We start from the raw sequence: 11,476 nt of genomic DNA on the forward strand, positions 1-11,476 counted from the left end.
CGTGCCGAGTTTGGTTATGTGACTTGATTTCAGAGAGGGTAGAAGTTACAAAGTGCAGGTCAAGTGCCTTGTCCTTGAGAGGCAATGTATGTCCCTTGTCTGTGTTGTACCATTACCATGAAAAAGCTACACTCTTAGTTTGCTTAGTCTGTCCCACAAGAATGAGTGATACACGGGGAATACATGGATTTGGTTCACATCCTGAGGTGAGACCCAGGCTGGGTCCAGCACATAAATGAATTCCAGGCATATAAATGAAAAATAAGTGTTTATCATACTCTGCCAATATTTTATGGTTCTGAGTATCCCAGCAACAGCTCACTAACTACACTGATTAGAATGTGTCTGTTTTTTTCCTGGACTCACCAACCTCTGGATTGTCACAGCATATATAATATCTTATATTTTGTTGATTTTTTGCACCAACTTTTTCCTGCAGGGTGAGCTCCTTGCCCCAGATATTTCTGAAAACCTCCAGGGGATGACTGAGTATAATAACAAATCAGGTCAGAGCATCTGTACTCTTGCATCTTCCAGATGCCCATGCAGAATACCTGAAAATACTGCCTTTCCCAATTCAGGTTGTATTTATCACCAGGGCCCTGATGCGTTACTACTTGTCTGTCCAGGAAGACCTGTGATAGTAGATTCTTTAAGGCTAGCAGTCTATGTACAGGTAAGGCTTGCCTGTCAGCCTGCACTGTGCAGTTCCTACCATCACTACTTTCTGATCCTGTGAGTTAGGCAAGTTGCCTCACCTCTGCAAGCCTCAATTTTCTTACCTTCTAAATGGGAGTAATAATTGTGACTACCATAGAAGGTTGCCAGTGAGTCAAATGAGAGGATATACGCCAAATGCTGAAAGTTGTAAGTAGTCACAGAATATTCATCATTATTGTCTTTCCTCTTTTGAAATTTGTAAAAATGATAATTAATTGAGTTTTACTTCTCACCCATTTACACTCTGATGGAGGAAATCACTGATGCCTCAATCCAGAGGGTGACTCTGGAAGCCACTGGTCAGGGTATGACTGTGGATGACTGTTTAAAAAGACATTTTCTGCATCAGTTTCCTTAGATCAATGACTGAAGATACTTACCTTGTATTAGCTTTCTGTTGCCCCTATAGCAAATTGCTGAAAACTTAGAAGCTGAAAGAGCACAAATTGATTATCTTACAGTTCTGGGGATCTGGACTCTGTAATGGGCCTTACTAGGCTAAAATCAAGATGTGGGCAGGGTTGCGATGTTTTCTGGAAGCTCTGGCAAGGAATATCTTATTACAGCTTTGAGAACTTACCTATGTTCTTTGGCTCACAAATTCCTTCTTCCAGCTCCAAAACCAAGAATGATCACTAAGTATTTCTTACGTCACTTGACTGTGCAACTAACTTTTTGTCTTTCTCTTCCATTTTCAAAAATATATTTTTATTAGTGCATAGTAATTTCACAAAATATTGGCTTTCAATGTGGTATCCTACATGCATACAACATTTTGACTGTGTCCATCCTCCCAATTACACTGATTGCCCTCCTCCACCCTTCCCCTTCTAAGATTCCACATATTAGAGGGAATGTGCTCTTCTTGAGAGCTTTGTTCCTGTCTGACTTCTTTTGCTTACTACAGTCATCTCTACTTCCATCTATTTTCCTGCAAATGACATTGTTTTGTTCTTTGGGGCTGAGTAGTACTCTATTGTGTATAAATGCACCACATTGTCCTCATTCGTCTGTTTTGGGCCTCCTAGGCTGGTGTGGGCTATTTTGGCTATTGTGAATGAACTGTGCTTCAATAAACATTGCTATGCAAGTAACCCTATATTAACTTTAAGTCCTTTAGATATATATTAAGGAATGGTACGGCTGGTCACATGGCAGTTCTACTTTTAGTTTTTTGTCTCGTTTACATTTTACAGACTCTTGTGAATACACCGATGCCACCTGGATGTGCTAGGATAACCTCTTTATTTTAAGGTCAGCTGATTAGAAATCTTAATTCTTTAATTCTTCTTTAGCCATGTAATCTAACGTATTTCCAGGTTCTGAGGCTTAGGCAGTGGGCATTAGAGTTATATAGGGGTTAGTTGTTAGTATTTTGTGAGACAGTCAAGAGCAGGAGTATTGTTGCTACAGAGCTAGATTTCAGAATGTGAGATTGAGACACAAAAGGATTTTCTGTACTTTTCTTCTGAATTGAAGTTACACATTCAGTCAGAAGCAGAAATGCTGTATGTATTCAGACCTTTCACTGCGTGGATGCATTTTTCCTATGGAACTATCACATGGAGAAAAAGACAAGTGAGGAGGCAGAGAGAGACCCAAGAAAACTCAGGCAGCCGCAGTAACACTTTCCCTAGGCTCACCAGCCATGAAAGCCACTTCTGGCTGTGGGAAGAAACCAATAGAAAAACATCTTAGAAAGAGTAGATGTTATTACTTTATGGTCCAGAAAACTGGGGAGGGAAGAAAGGCTTTGTCCAATGAGTCCATGGTTCATAAAAGCAGCTGGAAAAGAAAATCTCTGTTTTTTCCACCTCTTCATTCATTTATGCATGACTGAGTTTGCTTTTGCCGCTTCAGATCTGGTGAAAACTTTCATGAAAATAATTGTACTTAAATTACCTTCTCTTGGATTAGTCCTGCTACTTTATAAAAGACCCAGATATTGTTGAACACCAGCCACAACAGCCTAGTTTTAAGCGGAGATGTTTGAGACAAAGGAAACGTAATATCAGGCTGTACCTAAGGACTTCTTCCCTTCGTCCGTCCCTCCCTTCCTTTTTCCCCTTTCTCTGCTTCTTATTTCTTGGTTAGATACACTAACAATGATGTGCTAAATTACAAACTGCACCTCATATGACATTTAGGTTTAGAAACCGTCAGAAGTAGTTTCGGTGAATTAGTTTTTTTATAAACTTCTAAAAAATCTGGTAGAAAATTGTAATAGTTATTTTAAAAATCTTTGTTTGAGAAAACAATAATCCAAAGTTCAGAACAAAAAAATAGTGAGAAATCATTTTCAATTCTAGTAAGTCTGTGTATGACCTTCCATAATCTCTACATTGGCTTGTTTAATGATTTTATACTGTAATCTGAATTATGATTATTCATAAGTAAGGATTTGCATTTTGGATGGGAAAAGACTCTTGTAATAAAATGTGATGTCAAAGAATTCCTTACATTTATTTAAGGAATTTATTTATTCATTTATTGAATGAAATGAAAACATTAGCTTAATGAGAAGAAAAGAAAGAACTCCAACCTATTTCTTTTTAGTTGAGACATTATTGATTAATTAGCTAGGTGAATGTGTTTAAAAAATAATGTGTAAACTCTGTTTTTAAAAACCAGCACAGAAAACAGAATTACTACACAATATCAGAAAGCAGTAAGTTATTTCATAGCTTGCTTTTAATTTTAATAGAATCCTTTTTTTTTTTCAAGGACAGAGTTAGGGCTTCATATCCACCCTTATCAACAGTAATAGGTCTTCCACACTGACTATATGTGTACTCTAAAATTTCATATGTTGAAGCCTTCAGCTCCAGTGTGGCTATATTTGCAGGAATGAAGTAATTAAGTTTAAGCTTAAAGGAGGACTTGAGAGTAGTGGTGTGATCTGATGAAATTTTTGTCTTTCTAAGAAGAAATACCAAAGAGCCTTGCTCGCTCACCCCTCCACGTGCTCAGGAGGTGAGCAGAACGTTGTGTGTGAGTCAGGAAGTGAGGCCACACTAGAAGCTTGCCATGAAGTCATTCTGGTGCTCGACTTCCCAGTCCTCAGAACTGTCACAGGTAAGGTTCTGTCGTGTAAGTCAACCATACCACGCTATTTTGTTATAGCAGCTTCTGATGCTTTGAATGTGTTGTCCAAAAGTTTATGTGTTGGAAACTTAATCTTCATATTTGTATATCAATGGCACTTGGAGGTGGGGGCCTTTGGAAGGTAATCAGGGTTAGATGGGGTCATGACAGTGGGGTCCCATGGTGGGACTAGTGGCTTTATTAGAAAAGGAGAGACCCAGGCTTGCACACTTGCCCTCCTGCCATGTGATGCCCTCTGCCATTATGTCCTGTGACATCAGAAAGCCCTCACCAGATGATAATGCTTTTACATTGGACTTCCCAGCTTCCAAAACTATAATACATCTGCTTTTTATAAATTTCTCTTTCAGATAATTTGTTTTTGTAGTGCAAGTAGAGTAACATACAGCCCAAGCAGATTATGACAGTACCCAAAGCTTTTTTTCCTCTGAATATTTTCCTGTAGCTTCTGAAGCAGGTTTTTGTCAAGAGTCATGGCTATGACATGTGCTTTTCTAGGCAGAAACTTTAAAAGCCAGCACACGCTGCAACACCTTCACTTCGCCATGAGGGGCTGCCCGAAGCACGTACTGAGATGGAGCTTGTGTCTGTCTTGGGTACTGAGCGACCAGGATAAGCAGAGGACCCTCCACACTAGATGGGTAGCAGAGAGAGAAATTGATGTTTGCTGGTTAAGCCACTGAATGTTGATATATTTGTTTCTACAAAGTGTAGTGCAGACTGTTTGACATAATCATTGTGTCAAGGATATTATTGCAGAACATGGATAATAAGAGAATTAATTAATTTGTGGCTTTTAATTTCAAAGGTCTAGGGCCCAGGTGCACAATGGCACACTTGAAAGACTAGTTATATATCCAGGTTGTTTTCCACTGGATCAAATAAAGATTCTTTGCACTTAGAGGAAAATAAATAAAACGATGGAGACTATCAGCAAAGCATAGCAATACATTCCCGAGTCCTCTTTTTGAAATCGGTGTCCCTCAAAGTTGGAGTTTCTCTAGAAACCCCAAGGAATATTAGAGATTCAAGAGCTGAGACAATTGGTGTTCCATTTCTAGAAAGGTGTTGCATCCAGCTTAATGAAGACCAGATCAAGTTCTGCAAATTGTATAGAGCTGAGTTACTTCCGAGAGTTCTCAGTCACATGAGATGAAGAGCACAGACCACGTGCCCAGTACAGGGAGAGACTTGGAGGGAAGGCCTCTCTGGCCCAAGAGGACCTTCGACTTGGTAAGGGGGTAAGTGCAACCTCTCTCCCTGCTGTTCCCATGTGTGAGTGAGCATTTAAGGCCCCTCCTGCTCTGGCTCCGTCTGCTTGTCCAACCACATTTCCCATGATGTGTTTTATGTGCCCAATTTCAGCCCTATTAAACTACTATGCTTCTTTAATCCCAACAAGCTGTTCTAAGGCTCTGCATCTTACATTTGTTATCCCTTCTACCTGGTATTCCATTTGTATTCCTTATTTCACTGGACAATATAGATTCATCCTTTGAGATGACCTTGATTTGTCACCTCCTCTGTGACGTTTCCTATTCATTGATGTCATTAATCATGCTTATTTTATGCTACTACTGTACCTAGCACTTACCTCTGTTCAATGAAGTCTAGTAGATACCTGTGGAATGCATACTGTGTGCCAGACTGTTGACCACAGAGTAAAATGCAGACAAAGCAGATAGGAATTGTCTCAAAGTTCATCATTCCAGTTATTACTGTGTAAAAATTCACCACAAAACGTAGAGCTGCATACATCTTTCTCTCATGATTCTGTGGACTGGGAATTCAGGAAGGCTCCAGCTAAGTGACCAGCTTGGGGTTCACATGGAGCACAGTTAAACGATGGCTGCTGCTGGAACAATGGAAAGGGAGAGCTGCAAAGCGGCTGCCAGTGGCTGAACATCTCTCTCCTTTAATGTGGTTTGGAGACTCCACAGGTGGTTTCTGTGCATTGACTAGTTTGTGCTTCCTCACAGCATGGCATCATCAGGGTAATTGGATTGAGTGCATGGCAACAAAGCCTTCATGAGTAAGTATTTCAGAAGGCAGGGCAAAAGATACTTGTCTTCTAGGACTTGGCCTTGGAAGTCACACAGCATCACTTTTGCAATGTTCTTTTACCCGGAAGTAGGTCACCCAGTCTGCTCGGGTATAAGGGCAGGGGATTCAGGTTTTGATTCAGTTCTAGAAGAGCACGTAGGATGGAGGCTGTTTCAGCCATCATATTCTGCCAATTTCACCCAGAACCCATCCCTGTTTAATAAATGTTTGTCTCCTTATTCAGCTTGTTGAATATATGAATGAGATTTTATTCTTGGATGTTCACAAAACACAGGTGGTATTTAGAAGAGCTAAAACACTCAGCATATATATGAAATGCATAAAAAGGAATAAACATTGTCTTCTTCAAAGTAGCACATTTTGAATTTCCTGGTAGGATTTTTTTTTCTTTTTTTTTTTTTTAGCTATCTGTGTTAGTGAGGGTTCTCCAAAGAAGCAGAACCAGTATATGTTTCCATGCATGTATACATGTGGATAGAGATTTATTGTGAGACTTGACTTTCCTAATTATAGGCCAAGTCTACTGGCTGCCATCTGCAAGAAAGAGAACAAGAAAAGCTGGGGGCATCATTGAGTCCTAATAGGAAGGCCTAAGAACAAAAAGAGCCAATGGTATGTGCTCTAGAGTCCACTGGCCAAGATCCAGGAGCTTCTTCAAGGGAAGAAGATGAATGCACCTGCTGAAGAAGAAAGCAGAATTTGTCCATCCTTTGCCTTTTTCTTCTCTGCAGGCCCTCAATAGATTGGCTGGCGCCCAGTTGTTCAGTGATGGCATCACCTCTCCTCAGTCTACTGAGGAGAATGCTAATCTTTTTGGCAACACTCTCTCAGACTCACCAGTTATGGAGCATCCTCTAGTCCAGTGAAGGGGACTCACAAATTTAACCACAATAAAATCACAGTCCAGTCTCTAAAACTTGTGCAATAACCTTGACGTGGGCACAAAATTTATTTTTGCCGTGTAGTCCTTCCAGGTTCTCTGGTTTTCATGCTGAAACATTACAGCCTCAAGAAATTTGGTTGCCACATGAAAAATGTCAGGGTCTTTTGAAGTGTTAAGATTTCAGTGTTAGACTTCCTCAGAGAAATGTAGACTTGGATACTCTGCTGGTTTTACATACCAGAATTATCTTTCCCCAGGATGACATAACTCTTTACCCTTAAAGTGACACTAGTTGTATTCTCATCTCTTGATGGTGTCTTAGCAACCATCACGTGCCAAAGATTTTTCTGAAGCTGCTTCATTAGAGAATAAATCCAAAATTTCCCTAAACACTGTTTTGCCCCCAGTTTGATTAAAGGGCATTCGTCAGTGCTCTGTGGTATGTGTACATTTTAGTCAGCTTCCTTCACACATAAAGAATGATTCTGAGTAAATCCATCTCTGTTTAGGAAAAATTTCAAGCAGAATGAAATAAGACCAATACTAGATAACTGTGTGTTGATGCCCAAAGTACCAACTGTTTACAAAGCTTCCTTAGACAGTTTTTGGTTCCTTGTTCTGTCCGTGTCTTGTTTGTGGTACACAATTTCATATATTTATTATTATATATGTATGTATGTTATTACCATATATTATTCTGTAAGTATTGATGATAGCATTCATTATTGAGTTCCTATCCAAAGAATTTTATTTACTCATCCTAGCTGCTGCTCAGAAATATCCTGTGATGCTAATATGCTTTTTGCCATTTTGGAAGTTAAGAGATGTTAAATTTTACCCAATTTGATAAAGATAACAGATCTGGTCTTAAACACTCACATGTCTGAAGTAACTGAAGGACAGACTTTTTCTCTTTTGAACTAGTGAGGAAATTGTGATACCTGGAGACGGTCCTCGGTCCCTGTGAATGTTCTCTATCCACATTAGCTCTCCTCTGGCTTCGCCTTGTTTCTTCACCAGTCCCTGAGGTGATCTTGTTACCAAAAGAGGAGAGCTGAGGCGGAGCTGTACTGTGAGGCCAGCTGCTAGCAATGCTGTGATAGTGGAAGCAAGCGGGGTAGAGCCCCTCCCACCTCCGCTGGGTTGGATGAGTTGAGATCTCTTCCCAAACCGCATTAGCAGCCAATAGAAAGGAAGGTGAAGTATCATTTGGTTTAAAGAGCTTGGTGCTGGGGGAGAGGAAACCATGATGTGAGTCTTTGTGCATCCACTTGCTGCATAGTCTTGAGCAAATTGCTTCACCCCTTTGAGCCTTGGATTTCTTATTTGAAACAAGAGTTAATATTATCTGTCTCGCCTTGCTCTCTGAGTTATCGTGACTATCAAGTGATTTGACCATGGGGGAAATTGCTTTGCAAAATGTAAAGTTTTATGTAACGTTGATTATTTTTATTAGGGCTGATCAGCAGGGTGGTTTCCCTTAGGGAGGAGGCCGTGCTGGAAGAAGAGTGTAGTGTAAAATGAGGAAGGAAGAGATAAGTCCCTGGGGACGGCAGCTGTTAGGAAGGAGTTTTGAAATGGGGTGTTTTGTTGAAGAAGGAGGAAATGGTGGACCTACCAGAAGAAAGACAGCAATGATATTTTAAGGTGAAATTTTATCAGTTGTATATTAGAATGGACAAAAAGCGAAACACATGCAAAAGGTGTCAAAGCATATTTAGTGCAATCATTTATTCCTTTAGCAAAACATTTTAGGCATTTGCACAAGATTTTGTTTGCTGACCTCACCTATCCTCAACACCTCCATTGTCTTACATTTGTACATGCTGTGGAGGAGAGAGCAGAGCAGTAGGGGGCTCATGTGGAAGTCATGCATAGCCTGGTGAGGTCAGCAAACAAAGTGGTGTTTATCTGAATTTCCTAAATGGTCACCTAAACATTTTATTTATCAAGTTAGTGATATTAATGTATGGAAACAGATATGTAGTATTTTCTTCCAATAACTTGTGTTCTGTGCACACAGTAAACACTTAAAATTTGCTTTGTGCACCTTGCCTGAAAGACTTCTCACCAAACCCCAGTTTTCTTGAGTAATGGTACCTCATAGAACTGTCAGGAGATTAAATGGGATTACAACATTGAGTTTGGCAAAAGTGAGCAGTCCACAAGTGTTAATATCCCCTTTTCAAGAGCTGGTGTCTTGTGATGGATGAGGTAAGCCCTACCTACATTTGGTCCCATTTGAGTCTTCCCTTCTTGGTGCTCCTTGCCCCTACTTGGATACCCTTGCCTCTAGTGGAGAAGTATCATGCCAACTCTCCTGAGCAGGAGCCATAGATGAGCTTTACCACTGGAATTCAATGACATTGCACAAGTTGTTTCAGTTCTGTCTTCAGGGTGTTATTGTTTTGTTTTGTTTTTCATCTGTGACAAGGAGTAGGTGTAATTATCTTCAGGGTGTTGTGTTCTAGAGAACTTTTGTAATTGTAATTGCACAGGCTCAAATAATTTGGTGGACATTAGTGATGTAAATAAAAAGCACACAGCTAGAGCTGCTTTAACACTAAATGGATTCAGTCTTCCAACAGTGTCTCCTGGAGTGGGTTTCTTTCATCTCTGGTTCTGTCTTCTGCTGTACTCAATATAGTCTTAGCACACAAGTGATAGTTTCTGTGGCTTCAAGTCTAATGTTTTCTCTTCTTTATCTTGAAACAGGAAGAGAATTAGACCTTTTCTTAAATTAAAAACAAAACCAAACATTCAATTGATTTTCATTAGTTTTGACTGGGTAAAGTGCCTCTCCGTTAATCAGTCACAGTGGGACTGGTTGCACTGTGGTGATTGGCTTAACCATAGTGATATGCTGAGTTTCTCAGGCCAGTAATACAACGTCATCTTACCTGTAGCCTGATGTGGAGGAGCAGGAGCTCTTCAAACAAAAGCAGAGACTTCTAGAAGAGGAAGGTGGATGCTGAGAGGTAAACATTTCTGAGAGTCCCCTCTTCCTCTGGTAGTCTGGTTCTCACTATGGTTCCTGGTTTTGCTGAAATGTCTCTGAGAGATTCAGATAGGTGGTAATAAGGATACTGTATTGGCATTGGAGCCAGGACTTCTGGGTCCTCGTTTTTGCTTTACCAGCTGTATGACTGACTGACTTAATTTTCCTCTCAGAGCCTTTGATTCATCACCTATAAAATAAAGCATTAGGACAAAATCTTCCCTAAGACATTTTTGGCTCTAATAAGTGAGTTTTGTGTGAAGCTCCCATTTTTCAGTTAATGCCCATCCAGAAGGGAATAGCAGTAAGGTAGAAATTCCCTATTGGAACCAAATCTCTAGAAATGGAAGACGTCAATATAAATTTCTTCCTGTACACATTTTTCTTTCTTGTACCTAATAGAATACCTAAATGCTGCATTTTTAACTATGGCTTTTGGTTTATCTTGCAGTGAAATTGTACTGTTGCACTTGGGACAGCATCCCTATTTCCATAACAATAGACTGGATAAGCCTTAAGTACTAAAAAGTGATGACTGCTAATATAAAATTTACTGGAAGCCAATTCTTTGAAACATTTTGCCCTTTCTTTAGAAATCATTTTATTGAGAAAAAAATTAATCCATCTGATCATGATTTAGTTTCTATTGACTCAACATTTTTTCTCAGCAGAAGTGATTTAACTTCTAAAAAGTATTTAAGGAGTACCTTCAATGTTCTTTTTGCCAGCACAGAGAAAATCACACTTTACTTTTTCCTAGAAAAAAATGGATTTGCAAAAAGTTTTTAGACCAAAACTATGAATGCTTGAGTTGCAGTCTTGGTTTTAAACAGAGGAAAATGTTTTCTTATTTTGACTCAATGTGGAGGCAAAGATGATATTAGCTGAGACACACTGGTCCTACTATACACATTGTTTATGGCTGGTGTCTGTTCTGAATATTATTCTGGTGAGGACCTAGCCCTCTCCACAACTGGCAAATGTTCTGTTTTCTGTTATTCAATGTCTGGATGCAGTGTGGTTGTTATTGATAGGTACTTCTACCACCACTACCACAACCCCATATGTGCTGTCCTGTCCCACTCAGCTCTGCTCCAGAAATGAGCCTGGAGAGGGAGAAACCAAGAAGGGACCTAACACCTCTGATTTGGCTGTAGTCTGCTGGGGGAATCTGTGCAAATTCCTGGCTCTCTTTATGCCTTAGATTCCTCAGGGATGAAACAAAGACATTGGGCTTTTAGGATTTAATTCCCTGTATGTTCTCTAATGGTAAATAGCATGGCAAATATAAACTCTAGTGCATCAACTTGGACTTACTAAAACTTTCTTTATTTTGGTTCCAAGTGATGAAATCAGATGTTAATTGCCAAAAGTACCCACAACAAGGACCTGCTCTTCCTTCATCAAGAGATGGAGTCTGTGAGGTAGTAGAGTACATTAATCCCAGAACTCTGGCAGGCTGAGGTGGGAGGATTCCAAGTTAGAGTTCTGCCTGGGCAATATAAGGGCTTAGTGAGTCCCTGTCCTAAAAAAAATTTTAAAGTTAGGGATTTAGCTCATCATGAAAGTCCTATCTTCCATCCCTTGTGACACACACACACACACACACACACACACACACACACACACACTAAAAACAAAGAGGTAGTCTCTTTCTTCTGCTCAGGAGTCTGGGCAGGCTTTTGTGACTGGCTTAACTATTACAG

The 11,476-nt window shown here is 39.9% G+C and overlaps 1 long non-coding RNA gene across 1 annotated transcript; it reads left to right on the forward strand.

The window, feature by feature from the left end:
* Window positions 1-3,706: 3,706 nt before the first annotated feature.
* LOC104872117 lies at window positions 3,707-6,486 on the forward strand. The gene is made up of 3 exons (XR_783063.1): window positions 3,707-3,795; window positions 4,887-5,066; window positions 6,403-6,486. It is a non-coding gene; the product is annotated as an uncharacterized LOC104872117 (long non-coding RNA).
* Window positions 6,487-11,476: the final 4,990 nt, after the last annotated feature.

The sequence above is a fragment of the Fukomys damarensis genome, unplaced genomic scaffold (assembly GCF_012274545.1).
Source record: "Fukomys damarensis isolate Sample0158 unplaced genomic scaffold, DMR_v1.0_HiC HiC_scaffold_28, whole genome shotgun sequence".
Taxonomy (NCBI): domain Eukaryota; kingdom Metazoa; phylum Chordata; class Mammalia; order Rodentia; family Bathyergidae; genus Fukomys; species Fukomys damarensis.